General features: G+C 40.6%; 1 pseudogene; it reads right to left on the reverse strand.

Moving 5' to 3' along the window:
- Window positions 1–5,959: 5,959 nt before the first annotated feature.
- On the reverse strand, window positions 5,960–7,469 carry LOC136377191 (large ribosomal subunit protein eL19-like; annotated as a pseudogene).
- Window positions 7,470–14,516: the final 7,047 nt, after the last annotated feature.

Raw genomic sequence — 14,516 nt, forward strand, 5'->3', positions numbered from 1 at the left:
GCGCTAGAGTGGCTCTGGTCGCAACAGAGTGATGCCCCAGAGGGGCAGAGCATCGCCCCCTGGTGGGCAGAGCTTCGCCCCTGGTAGGCGTGCCGGGTGGATCCCGGTCGGGTGCATGCAGGAGTCTGTCTGACTGTCTCTCCCGTTTCCAGCTTCAGAAAAATACAAAAAAAAAAAAAAAAAAATAGCTCGGGTGCAAGGATGGCCCCAAATGGGGGTTGCCAGGTGGATCCCAGTTGGGGCACACACAGGAATCTATCTATCTCCTCTCCTCTCACTTAGAAAAGAAGAAGAAAAAAAGATTTACTGTGCATATGTACAGGCAATGGAGTTGGGTTACAATGGTTTTTTATCACAGCTAGCACATTATTTTAAACTATCTTTTAAAATAGTTTTTCTAGCTGAACAGTTTATCTTACACCTTGCCTTATGGATATTAAACATATAAATTGTGGAATAACTCAGTTTAAGGTAAAGAATTTGATTCAGTATGAGAAATTAAAATTGTATTTTTTGTATTTTAAGATAATTACAATACTAACTAATCTTTATTTAGTTTTCATATGTGCTAGGCACTATGCTAAGTGCCACTCCTGAAATATTTCATTTGTTGCTTTTAAGCAACTTTGTAAGGTTGATTCAATTATTATCTCTATTTCTCAAATAAAGAAACAAGCTCAGAGAAGTTAAGTCACTTGCCCAAAGTACACAGGCAAAATGTGGCAAAGTTGGGATTGGAACATAAGTCTGCCTCTGCATGATGCCAAAGGTCAGGCTTACAGGATCTAAAAGCCTTACTTCTCTGGTAATACTATGTACTGTTTCTTCCCTACTTCTCTGTGGCCCAGCCATTCTTACCTTCATGCAATTTTTTATACTCTCCATGTTCCTTCATATGGAAGGATTTCTCTATATAATGTTCCTACTCTTAGGCATGCCCCATTCTAGTATTTTTAATAATATATTTATTATTTCATTAATTTCTTTCTCCACCATTAGTGAAGGCTAAGTACCATGACTATCTTGTTTACTGTTATTTCAAAACAGTATGGAGTGCTCAAAATGAGTTGTGGAGCCAGACTGCCTGGCTTCTAGCTTTGCTAGTTTATGTTACCAGGGGTAAGTTTATTAACTTCTGTCTCAACTTTCTTATCTATAAAATGGGGGTAACAATAATATCTACTTCAGAAGAAGTATTGAGAAGTAAGAAAAAAAGTACTTAAACCATATCCTGATACCAGAAGACTTAATAAGTATCAGCTATTGTTATTTTTGTCTATGTCTGACACCTGTCACAGATAGTAGGCACTCAAAACAGTTTTTGAATAAATGCATAGGCATGCATGACTGAATAAGTGAATGAATGAGTAAATCTGCTTGAGTTTTTCCGATATCTTTTCTGGTTTCATCACATCATAGTTATTCAAGCTTTAATACTGCCTACCAAAAATTTAGCCACGGATTAGTGCTATTTAATCCTGCATCAAGGAACAAACATTATCTCTTTGGATGCTCTTGTAAAAGGTCTGACTTTGCAGTCCAGAAGCCAGGGATCTGATCCTACCACTCATAAACAAATAATTTAATTATTGTTTGGTGCTAGCATCTTCAAAATATTTTTCGTCTCATAAGAAATACAAAAAAATTCATCAACTATATCTGGACTCAGAACACCTGTGGGTATACTGAAAATTGCTGTACAGGTATGAACAAACAGTATCCCCTTCCGATAACCACACTATATGTTGAGCTTTCATATCAATAATAAGGCATGTACCATGTGTCAATAAATTAACATACATACTCCCTAATCATCATAACAACCCTGAAGGGAAATTGCCATTATTTCAATGTTATCATGGTGAAAACAGAACTTCATAGAAGTTAAGAAATTCAAGCAAACTCCGCAAAGATAGAGTATTATTAGAATACTACGCTCAGTAGTTAAATTAGTACAAAATAACTTCTAAAGGAAAAATATTTGTTAAAAGGTTATATTCTTAACATATTAATGGCAATTGGGAAAGTTGTTAAATAAAACATCAACAGTAAATGTAATCTGCCTTCAAATATCAAAGAAAAGAATTATACTAAGATAGTTTTGGCATCTTTATTGGATAGCCCATCTTTGGGAACAAACTACAGCATTGGGTTTACTTGTGCTTCCTCAGGAACACAGCTAAGATTTAGTGGGAAAATCTTAAAGTGTGGAGCTCCGTTATTCATCTGTCTCTTGTAAAGAATTTAGAGCCCTGGCCCCAATAGCTGGGTTGGTTAGAGCATCATCCCAATGCACAAAGATTACATGTTCAAACCCCAGTCAGGGGATATACAGGAACAGATATATGTTTTTCTCTTTCTTGCTCACTCTCCTTCTCTTTCTCTCAAACAATAAATAAACAAAAATATTTAGATCCTGTCATTGTTATCATATTTACAGAAAAGCATAAATTCATTGGCTTTAAGTGTGAAAAAGTAAGATCTTACCTAATAGAGAAACTGTAGTAGCTGCCATCTGTCCAAGGGGAAGAGCCTATTCCCAAACTGACCATAACAGCGTGAAAAGCATTTATTTTCAAATTGAATCTTAAAGTCCTCTGATCAGGGGTCAGGCAAACCATCAGAATTCTATCCTGGCAGACAAGAATAAACAGCCCCAGCTAGGAAAAGTAGTAAAAGGAGAATCCAGTGAGTTTTCCTTGAAGATGGAATCAGACATACAATGATGTTCACAGTTCCACTGGCCAAGATAGCCTTAACATTCTCTTCTATTTGACTAAATTTAAAGACAAGTTTCTTCCTGACTGTAAGACCCTGACCTCCCTTTTACTAGACCACTTACTTTAGAAAACTTGCACGTGTAAGATAAAAAACAGAAGTCCCAAAAGATGTAAATCTTCTCCCAGCCTCTTGCCAGTTTTAGAACCCAGGAATCAAGGACGTGGAAGCCATGACTTTAAAAGTTCATCATCAAGAAAGATAGCCCCCCAGATATCTCCCTATCTCTGTGGAAAGGTAGGAGCCTAATTTCCATAACCACCAATTAGCAAACACAGTGGCCTAATTACTTGACCAGCATTCCCCTTAATATGCTAGAATACTTTCCCACCAGCTCACCTCAGTGCTTAAAAACTCTCCCACCCTTTATTTTGTTTCAGCAGGAGTTGAGTTCAATCTCTTGCCCCTCTTGAAATAGTGTTGAACAAAGTTTTCCTTGCCTTTTTAACTCTGTTTGGTGTAATTTTTCTATCCGGCTTTGCTAGTTTTTGTTACCATGGGTCAGTTATTTAATTTCTGTCTCAGAACAAAACAGAACAACTTTTAAAAATATACTGCTAGATGGGCAACTTTCTAAAAGTTCTACATTCCATTCCACAAACTGCTAAAATATCATATTAGTAATACTTACTCCAGCTGTTATACTCTCTTACCTGCTTTTTGTATGTCTCTAACATAGAAGCAATAACACTAAGTTATGAATATTGTTTTGCTCCATTGGAACTATGAACTACTTACTGGTGGGGAGACAGAGTTCTTATTCACTTTTCTATCCTCAGTGTGTTGGCAAGAGCCTGCAAGGTGCACTGATATGCCCTGGGGGAAGTACCAGGCAGCCTTCTAGTACCTCATCCCTAGGTTGACCATATTATTTATCATCTACATCAGAGCAGTTCTGAGAGTGAAAGAAAGCACAAAAATATCTTTATATAATTTTTTTAAATATTTTTATTTTAGTTTTATAAAATTATGGTTAAGAAAAATTTCCCCCCAAATTTATTTTTTTTAATGTTCCATCAAATTTAGATGCTATAAAAATCACAAGCTTTATGAATTTCACTCCATTCTAGAACAAAGGTTTGGGGGTAGTGAAAGGTAAAGGGGGTCAAATATATGGTGACAGAAGATTTGACTTGAAGTGGTAAACACACAATGTAATTAATATATATACAGGTGATGTAACAGAATTGTACACTTAACATCTATATAATTTTATTAACCAATATTGCCCCAATTAATTTAATTTAAAAAAAAACAGAATACCAATTTATGCAATTACAAATAGAAGTTCAAATAGTCTTCCCATAGAGATATTCCAAAACACAGTTTTATAATTTCAAAATTCATCTTATACATCATTTGAATTCTCATTTAATTTTTCTCTCTTCTTGCTTTTGCAGGGATAAATTTTAATGTCTCTGTTTGCAAGCTTTGTTTTAAAAAATTCAACTTGCTAAAGCCTAAGTTTTTTGGTGTTCCATATGTTGAATACCTTTACTAAAGATTTTTAACTGATTGTTTAAAATGTGGCATTAAAATTTATTTTCCAGTATTGGTCCATACTATTGTAGAACATTTAGATTGAAATGTTCTCCAGAGGCTTAGCATTTCTAAATCCATCTGATGAGGGGTAGCAAAGAGAGACAGAGAGCAATGCTGAAGTATTCATTTTTATGTAACATGGCTTCATTAGGAAACAACTTGTAGTCCTGTTATATACAATAGTATGTGTATAGTTTAATTTTTTTGCATCTATGTAGATTGATAGTAATTTCATGTTTTTGGATGCATTAAGCATCTCAACCAATTTCAAGTTTGCTTCTGCTACATAAATGCTTTAATTAAGTGCTTTTTTTTTTTTACTATGATGCTGAGCTATAAAAATTTGTACTTATATTATTGGTACAAAAGAAATTACTTTAACTATTGAATAAATTTATATCTCTTCCAATAATGTCAATTTTGAGAGAATTAACTTTCTTCCACAAATTGGATGAAAATAAATGAAATCACTGTTAGAATTGACTGGTTTCTATTTCAGGCAACTGATATTGACATTAAATTCACATCATTGAGTCCTGGTCAGAGAGCACGGTTGGTTAGAGCAGGGGTCCCCAAACTTTTTACACAGGGGGCCAGTTCACTGTCCCTCAGACCGTTGGAGGGCCGGACTATAAAAAAAACTATGAACAAATTCCTATGCACACTGCACATATCTTATTTTAAAGTAAAAAAACAAAACGGGAACAAATACAATATTTAAAATAAAGAACAAGTAAATTTAAATCAACAAACTGACCAATATTTCAATGGGAACTATGCTCCTCTCACTGACCACCAATGAAAGAGGTACCCTTCCAGAAGTGCGGTGGGGGCTGGATAAATGGCCTCAGGGGGCCGTATGTGGCCCGCGGGCCATAGTTTGGGGACCCCTGGGTTAGAGTGTCATCTCAAAACACAGAGGTTGCTGGTTCTATCCCCCCTCAGTGCACATACCTGAACAGCTCAATGTTCCTGTCTCTCTCTCTCCCCTTTCCTTTCTCACTGAAATCAATTAATAAAATTTTGTTATAAATTAACACCATTGAATAATACCCCTTTTCCTAATGCATTTTCAATTCACTATATTTAGATACACAAGAAAATCTGGTCATAATAAGCAAAATTAATATGATGAACAGTTGAGTTGTTCAATCTAAATAAAAAGTCATGTTTCTGGAGTGATATGTAAATTGACCTTTGTAGCTACCCATGCTAAATTACTATCTTTCCTCACAGTCCTAAGGTAACTAATAAACTTTTAAATGGTGAAGCAAATTGGTGGTTTCTTTTATATTGTGTTATCACTATTGTGCTTGGTGAATGGTAAATGTCCACAAACATTTTAGGTTAAACATATAACAGTTTTGAAAAATTTTCCATTGATTTGAGAGAGGAAAAGGGAGAGCACAAGGGAAGCATCAACTTGCCAGTTTCACTTAATTGTTCCGTTTAGTTTTGCACTCATTCGTTGCTTCTCATACTTGCCCTGACCTGATGGGACCTGGAAGATGCTCCATATACTGGGCCACCCAGCCAGGACCTAACCTTTTTTTTTTTTAAGTCGATGAAGGCTATTTTATTGAATAATTGCTCCATGTAGTTGCCAAGGCCACTATATACAGGGAAGACAGGTGAAGTTTTATTTCTTAGTCTTTTCCTCCTTGAACGGAGTCTTGATGATTTCTTTTTTCCTAGCAAGAGCCCCTCTTCATGGCGCTTGTGAGCTTCCTTGGTTTTAGATCACCGGGCCTCAGTCTGGTCAGCCAGAAGCTTCTTGCCAGCCTTGTCTGCCTTCAGACTGTGGATGTGTTCCATGAGAACCTGCTTGATTTTTAACACATTACCCTTCACTTTCAGGAACAGGTTGTGGTACATGTGTCAGTCAGCCTTCTTAGATTTGTGGTATCCTCTGAGGTGAGCAACTGGTGAGGAATTCTTACCCTTCTCCAGGTGACTTTCTCAGGCATTTGAGCACTGGCAGTAAGTAGCCTTTTGCTTACCTATGCCCATATGACAGCCCTTCTTGCGAGCCAAGATTTTTCAGGCGCCAAACACAGGAATGGACAGGCACAGGCTTCTGAATGACCCGCCCATCTTTGATCAGCTTCCGAACCTGCTGATGGGCGCGGACGATTTCATTGGTCTCATTGGGGTCCAGCCAGAACTTCTTTTTGCCACAGCGGGGGACACTGGAGACAAAGCTTTTCTGAAGCCTGAGCACCCCCAGCTCCGGGATCGCGGCTTCACTCTGAGCTGCCTGCACCTCCCTTCTCCCCACGGGACCACGGTCCCGGGCCACAGGCCCCAAGCCAGGATCAACCCAGGTCCCAGGTCCGTGTCCTCACTTCATCTATGATTACTTTAACAAAAATAATGTGTTCATTTTTATTAATGTGCTTTTGGTTTTTAAACACTGCTTTAAAAATTATTTCATTCCAAGTTGAAAACCTTATAAAACAGTACAGTGAGTGAATAATTGTAGATTTACAACATAGAATACGTTACCAAATCACTGCAGCAAGAAGATGCAGCAAGCTGGCTCATCCCCATTTCACCCTCCTGCCTCTAGTTTCCGGCGCCCCCACCACAACAGCCCCCCCCCCCGGAGCAGCCCCCCGCAGGCTGAGGCACCAGGTGCTGGCCTGAAAGGGGTGTCAGGTACTTGGCTCACCAAGTCTTGGAGATGTCTTTAGGAAAAGAAGAAAAAATTATAAATCCGAAACTATGCATGATCCTTGAAGGAAGCTTGTGCCTGACCGCTCTGCAGGAGCGGGGTCGCTCTAACACCACGAGTATCCACGAGATGAGGCTGCTGAGGAGGGCGGGGACCAGACCATGCAAATGTTTATAATCCATAGTGAGCAGTTTGAATAGGATGAACAAACAAACAAGTGAATGAAGGAGTGAATTTATAAGAGACCAACCTTTTGTCCCCCCAGGGAGAGGCTGCGGTACTGTGCTCAGCAGGGCTCACAGAAGAGCAGAACCCGGCCTGCACTCTGGAGATCTCCCAAGATCTAAGCACACTGCGGGGCGGGGGGGAGGGGGGTCCTGAGATGAGAAACACCTGGTGCAGGGCCCCGCTCCAAACTGGGAGGAGCCTGGCTCACACTGTCCTGAAAATTCACTGCTTGTGGACTTCTCCACATCCCCTCAGAATCACAATGCTGCAGGGTCTGCCCCAGAGGCCTGAGCAGGTGCCTGGCAAGGCGCTCAAACCCGTCTCATTCCCCACCCCAACCCAGAAGCCAGAACCCCACGTGAACTGCATAATACAATCCAGGCAGAGATGGATTTTCTTCTGAGGCCCCAGGCGCAGAAGAAAATATTGGGCCCCTTGTCATTAGAAAAAAATGTAAAGTTAGGGTTTTGCGGGGCCCTTCAAATGTCCGGGCCCAGTGCACCAGCTGGTAAATCCGCCTCTAAGTCCAGGCTGAAAACTATTGCCTTCCTAAAGCTAGAAGGGCCCAGGGCAGTGACCCCGGCTTCCCGCACTGAATCCTGGAGCCTCAATCCTAACACTGGGAAGGTCCAAGGCCACAGCAAACCAATGTGCCATACCATTGCACTTCCACAGAGCCAGTTCCTCCCAGCAACTTCAACTGAAGATCCTCTCCACCAGCTCCTCCAGCATTTAGAAAAGGAGCCTCAGGGCATTACTCTGTCTCTAACCCAGGCCACCTATCAGATCAGCACTTGGAGATAGGGGAGCCAGCTCCTTCACTCAATACCCTCCAGCAGGAAATACTCTCTCTTTTTGAAAACCAGGGGGGTTATCAAGGGCCTGGACCAAGTCAGGTGGAGTTTGGGGTTTCCCAGGAAGAACTTGGGAATAACAAAAAAAAATTTTCTTCTTTCATCCAAATGGTAGCCATCTAAAACAATCTAAACTATTGGATGAGTGAGGGTCCTGCACTGCCATGACTACTCTGACATTCCATTTTGTTAACTACAGAGTGTGAGGATTACACTAAGGTTGCTCGTGTTTACAAAAGTTAGTTTCAAAATTTGTTGTAAACATTCTCCTTTCCATATATTGAGATTGGTGGGGAAAAAAGTTTTCCATAGTTCCTTAACTCCAGAGCAAATTTTAACTTGTTTTATGATGATATATTTTTTAGTATTAGGATCCAATGTATTCAATCATTTGTTTTTGTGATGCATTTTCTGGCATATCGTGATTTCCTCTTTCAACTACAGCTTCCACAAGGGTAATGACAAGTATTCATCTCTAAACTCCCCAATGTGACAAGTAAAATGTCCAGCACATGTGTATTTTATTAGAAAGCCTTTGCTGCTTGACAAAACCACCCCAAAACTTAGTGGCTGAAACAACAAACATTTATTCTCAAAATTCAGTGGATTGAGTTGGCTTTTTCTGCAGTCTGGAATAGCTTGATTTAAAATGGCCTTCTCACAAATCTGGTGGTTAGTATGTTGCATAGTCTGTGAGGCCTCATCTGGGATGGCTGAGATGGCCTTCCCTCCTTGTAGTCTCTCAATCTCCAAGAGGCTACTCCAGGCTTATACACATAGTAGAAGAAATGTTCCCAACAGCAAGAGAGATCCACCTTTAATCGATAGGCACTTTTCATTCCTCTGCCTGAATCATGTTTGCTAATAGTGATTGCAACCTGCCACATGACCACACACAAATTCACAGGACGAAGAGACTGATTCATGATGAGGGAGATTAGTGTCTTTCAATCTACCCTATCCACTCAGCAGTTGGTGATTTCTGTATTCATATTTCTACCTTACCCCGTGGGTGACATTGAAGCAGGAATGCAACAGTTTCCCCCTATCTCCCTCTGTCCCTAACCTGGGTCCCTAACCTGTGTCCCTAACCTGGGTGAAACTATAGGTTTAGGGGAAAGTGAAAGTGAAAAACTATGAAGACTGTGGCTCTGTTTGTAGGTTTCTGGAGAATAAGAAAAAAACATTTTCTCCTTCTGAATAAACCCAGTATTATAAACACATTGAATACAAGCTGAACAGTTTCCAAAACCCTGTGGTATTTTACCTAATGAATGTTCAATAAAAAACCATTTTTAAATATTCCATTTTATACAACCAAGGTTAATGTGGAGTGGTGCAGAGTGTACATTTTGGTGTCATTCAGATTATCATTTGACTTCTTTCTAGGCCAGTTACTAGCATGTGACCTTGAGAAAAGTATTTAAACATTTACCCTCAGTTTTCTGATTTGTTAAATGGGATAATCATACCTCAGAAGACTGCTCTGGGGATTAAACCATGTAACACATATGCTTCATACATGTTATACTTTCAAAATTTGGTTTCTTTCCTTCCTTTCTTACACTTATACTTACTTTTTAAAATTTAAACAGCAGAATGTACTTTTTGAAACTAAGGGTTTTTAATTCATAAAGTTTTAAAAAATTTTCTATGTTAAAGCTAACACATATATATGTATGTGTACATGTATACAGTAACACTGTTATGGCTCTTACTAGGTTCCAAGAACTGTTCTAAATGTTCTATTAAAAGTAATTCATTTAGCCCTGACAGTGACTCAGTGGATAGAGCATTGGTCCAGCATATGGACATCTCAGGTTTGATCCCCAGTCAGGGCACACAGGAGAAGCAACCATCTGCTTCTCTCCCCTCTCCTCTCCCCTATCTCCTCCTCTACCCCTTCCACAGCCAGTGACTCAGCTGGTTAAAGCTTGACCCAGGGCACTGAGGATAGCTCAGTTGTTCCAAGCACTACAGCCTCAGGTGCTAGAAATAGCTGGATATTTGGCCCCAACGAGGTTGCCAGATTGATTCTGGCTGGGGCACATGTGGAAGTCTAACTGTCTCTCCCCTTCTCTCACCTAAAGAAAAAAATAAAACAAAAATAATTCATTTAAATCTCACAAGATATCTATGAGGTTGATAATATTTCCATAACTGAACACAGAAGAAAATGGAGACAAAGATGTTTCTCACACCTGGTAAGAAATGAAGCTGATACTTTAACCCACAGCAGTGTTAGCACAATAGGTCATTCATTGTCTTAAGGGTTTTTAATCTGAAGTCTCAGGGGAAGGAAGATCTCAACAGAACAACAGAATAGTCATCAGCTTTTCAGGTGTGTCTCCTCAGGGGTGTGGTCTCCACTGATTGGTCAGCCCCAGGGATCATTAGTCATGACAGCTAGTCCTGATGTCAGCCTGGGATCATCCCTCCTGGCCTTACTATTTTTCTGGGCCTGGAGCTGAAACACAGCTGAGGGCTAGATGTTATCTCTAATGCTTAAAGAAGTAGCCATGCAGGACCTGTATGGGAGTCATGTAAGGCTATTCTCCTGACTCCCCCTACCACCACCACCATCCTCCTCCTCTAAGGGGATCTACTTACTGCATGGCTGGTGACATGCCAGGAAAGGAAAGGTCAGGGAGGGTCCAAACCACATGACCAGCAATATGAAAGGTCAGGGGGGTCTATATTGCATGACTAGTGACATGGTAGGAAAGTTAACGTCAGCCTGGAGGTGAGCCCCACTCTAGTTTTGCCTGTTGCTAGGCTCTTTGGGCTTTCTGCCCTAGTGACTTTCAGTATCCGGCCTATCATTCCTACTTTGCTTATGCCTAACTGCTTACTATATCAGTTTTACTTGAAGTTCAAAACACATAATGTTCCAAACACATAATGTTCCAAGCTTGCCTTAACAAGGATGGGTTGGATATGTAAGAATGTAGATCAACCCTAGCAAACTTTTGAAATTAAAAATGGATAGTCATCTTGAAAAGGACAAGGACATGGTAAAATATTTAAAAGGTCAAAGTCAAATTTTGTTATACCTAAAATAGTCATGTTTTATTACACAGTTCGGAATGTCACCTAGGTCCAAAATTGTACAGCTATTTTAACTCTATTTGCATTTGTGAAATACTAAGAACATTCTTGACAGGCATTTTGAAAGAAATGCACAATACAATTTTTTCATAGAAAAAAATTATTTCTTACAGAGAATTCAATTCAGCATTAACTAACAAAATTGAGTCAACTAGATATATTCATGTAGCTTGAGACTGAAAATATATAGTAATGGAAAAATCCAGTATCTCTCCCATTTTGGAGGATAGAGCACATTGCATTTCTCTACTGCTGTTTCCTACCTCCCCGAGATTTCCTTTTCTGCCATCTTTGTTCTCTTCAATGCATATGTCCCACCTCTCCCTAGCTTAACTGAACACTACTTTGCAATTTTCTGCTGTAGTGGCCACTCAGCCATCAAACCCAAGAAGATTGGTAGTCTTCTTGCTTAGCATTGCTATTTCATTCTAGATCACTGCTCATGCCTCATGTTAAAAATCCCTACATTCTGGAGATTCTATTACTGGTCTATGCAGCATAATAGCCTCCTCTGTTTCTATCCTGGATGTACCCCATATTTTGGGCAGCCAATTTAATACTTTCTTCTTTATTCTGCTATTCTTGGGCATGATTCATACAAAATTCACTCTCAAGTTTATTAACTTCTTCAGTTTCAGGAATTTTCAGCTCCACTCTACTATAGCTACTTACACATACAATTTCCACTTTCAATCTAGTTGTTATCCAAAATACCCCACAGAATAAGCTCCTTGAGGACAGGGCAGTATCTCTAGGATTGAATACTATCATCTACAATTAGATAGTGTAAAGCCAGTAGCCAGGGCCACCATCACAGCAGCCCGGCCCATGCAGGTTCGCATTGGATTCGGACAGTCAGTAAAGAAACAATGGAGCCAAAAACTGGTGCGCCATAATCTTTAAACCTAGCTTGCACCCTGCGGGCAAGTAAAAACACACACTGGGCTCCAAAACCCACTCACATTCAGTGCTCACAAAGCTACTGACTTATCCGAGTTTCCTAGAATCAAAGGTTTCTAGCTCACCAGACTTATTCACCTCTGTTCCCCATCTCTTTCCTTCTTCCTGCACAAACTCTGCACTAACTGGCTTCTCACTCAACACTCCGCCATCTTGGCTGCTTCTCCTGGCCTCTTCCATGTGGCCTTTCTCTGCTCTCTGCCCTCTCTGCTCTCTAATGCTAATCTCAGGAACCAAGAGCACAAGCTCCTGTTCTACCCCTATTTTATAGTGTAGAAATCCAAACCTTTAATCCAATATACAAAATAGGGAAGTCTCTAATACAAAGTCACTTATCTGGGGCACAATGGGATTGTACCACCCCACATCAAAAAGGGTGGGAAAGGCTTAATCCCAAAACCAAGTCCCAGGCTACAAGGATTCTGCCTGACTTTAGCCCTCCCCCAACACACATTAATATCACCTGGGCAACGGCCTCCTCGTGGGCAGTGCCATCTTTAACAAAGTGAGCATAATACATTTTGTAAGGTCAGTGGATAGAGGGATGGTCACGTGGGGAACCCAGACCCGCCCACTTTGGCTAGGACAGCCCATAACCAAGCCCGCCAAAGGAAGCTTCCCAGGAACCATTTGGAAAGAAGCGATTGTCTGCCAGCCAGTGAAATTTCACCACTTCATAGTAGCTCCACTTCCCTAGAGGGACCCTTTAAATATCTCCCATGCGGTTTAATCTTTGCAACTTCCCTGACCTCCATCTCTCCTCCATCTTTCTTTCCTCGGGGCCAGGGAACCTTGCTGGGCGGGATGTGCGCTCTGTACTCAATAAAGCCTTTTGCTATTCCACACTTTCTTAGGACCCAAATTCCACTATTCATTCTACATCACAAGGACCACTATCCCATACTAATTCTTTCTTTATTTCTTCATCTCTCAGCCATCTTATTTCACATATTTTACTGACCAGTACCAATAAGATGAGACTCTTCTCATCAAACACTGCTCTCTATAACATGCCCATTCCTACATAGTACACAGTCATAATATATGACTGAGAATTATTCTGTTGTTAATGGTATTATTGCTTCTCCCACTACTGATATACAAGAACATGCAAATTTTAGGACATAGTTCAAGAAGTTAAAAGTGAGAATTGGAGCAGAATTTAAAAATCCACAAAGATGTTGTTGGGCAAATGAGTTTGAAAAATTTGTATTTTTTGTGTTCGCTCACTTTTATTGTTAAAAATGGTGTTGGGCAGCTGTGTATGCTTGCCCTCAGAGCAGGGCAGTTGACTGCAAATTGCAGATTGCATTCCTGCTTGGGAGGGGCCATTGTTTTGCTAATGTTTGTTGGAGGAGGGGTCTTTGTGGGCCCATGTAGTTTTGCAAGGAGAGCAGAGAAAATGTAGAGTGCTGGAGAAGAAGCCAGTTTGTGCAGAGAGAGAGAAGGTGCAGAGGGGGAACCATAGATGAGGAGCTTTGGGAGCCTGTTGGGAAGATAAAATGTATTATGCTCACTTTGTTAAAGATGGCACTGCTCACATGGAGGCCGTTGCCCAGGTGATATTAATGTGTGCCTCTGTGGGCTGTGGGCAGGCAGAATCCTTGTAGCCTGGGGCTTGGTTTTGGGATTAAGCCTTTCCCACCCTTTTTGATGTGGGGTGGTACAATCTCATCATGCTCCAGATAAGTGACTTTGTATTAGAAACTTCCCTATTTTGTATATTGGATTAAAGGTTTGGATTTCTACACTATAAAATAGGGGCAGAATAGGAGCTTACTCTCTTGGTTCCTGAGATTAACATTAGAGGAGACAGCAGAGAGCAGAGAGCAGAGAAAGGCCACATGGAGGAGACCAGGAGAGGCAGCCGAGATGGTGGAGTGTTGAGTGAGAAGCCAGTTAGTGCAGAGTTTGTGCAGGGAGAAGGAAGGAGATGGGGAACAGAGGTGAATAAGTCTGGTGAGCTAGAAACCTTTGATTCTAGGATACTCGGATAAGTCAGTAGCTTTGTGAGCACTGAATGTGAGTGAGTTTTGGAGCCCAGTGTATGCTTTTACTTGCCCACAGGGTGCAAGCTAAGATTAAAGATGTTGGCCCATCAGTTTTTGGCTCCGTTGTTTCTTTACCAACTGTCCAAATCCAACGCAAACCTGCATGGGCCAGGCGGTGGCTGTAGTAGTGGCCTTGGCCTTGTATACTGGCTTTACAGAGCCCTACTGAGGCTTGTGGAGGCCTTTGATTCTAGGAGGAACCATAGAAGATCATCCTGTGTTGGTCAAATAAGTTTGTAAATATGATATATATGTTTGCTCGCTTGTGACTTATATTGGGTGTGGGGGACAGGCTATAAGCAGGCCAGGCCGTTGTAGCCT

This window comes from Saccopteryx leptura, chromosome 6 (assembly GCF_036850995.1).
Source record: "Saccopteryx leptura isolate mSacLep1 chromosome 6, mSacLep1_pri_phased_curated, whole genome shotgun sequence".
NCBI classification, from domain to species: Eukaryota; Metazoa; Chordata; class Mammalia; order Chiroptera; family Emballonuridae; genus Saccopteryx; species Saccopteryx leptura.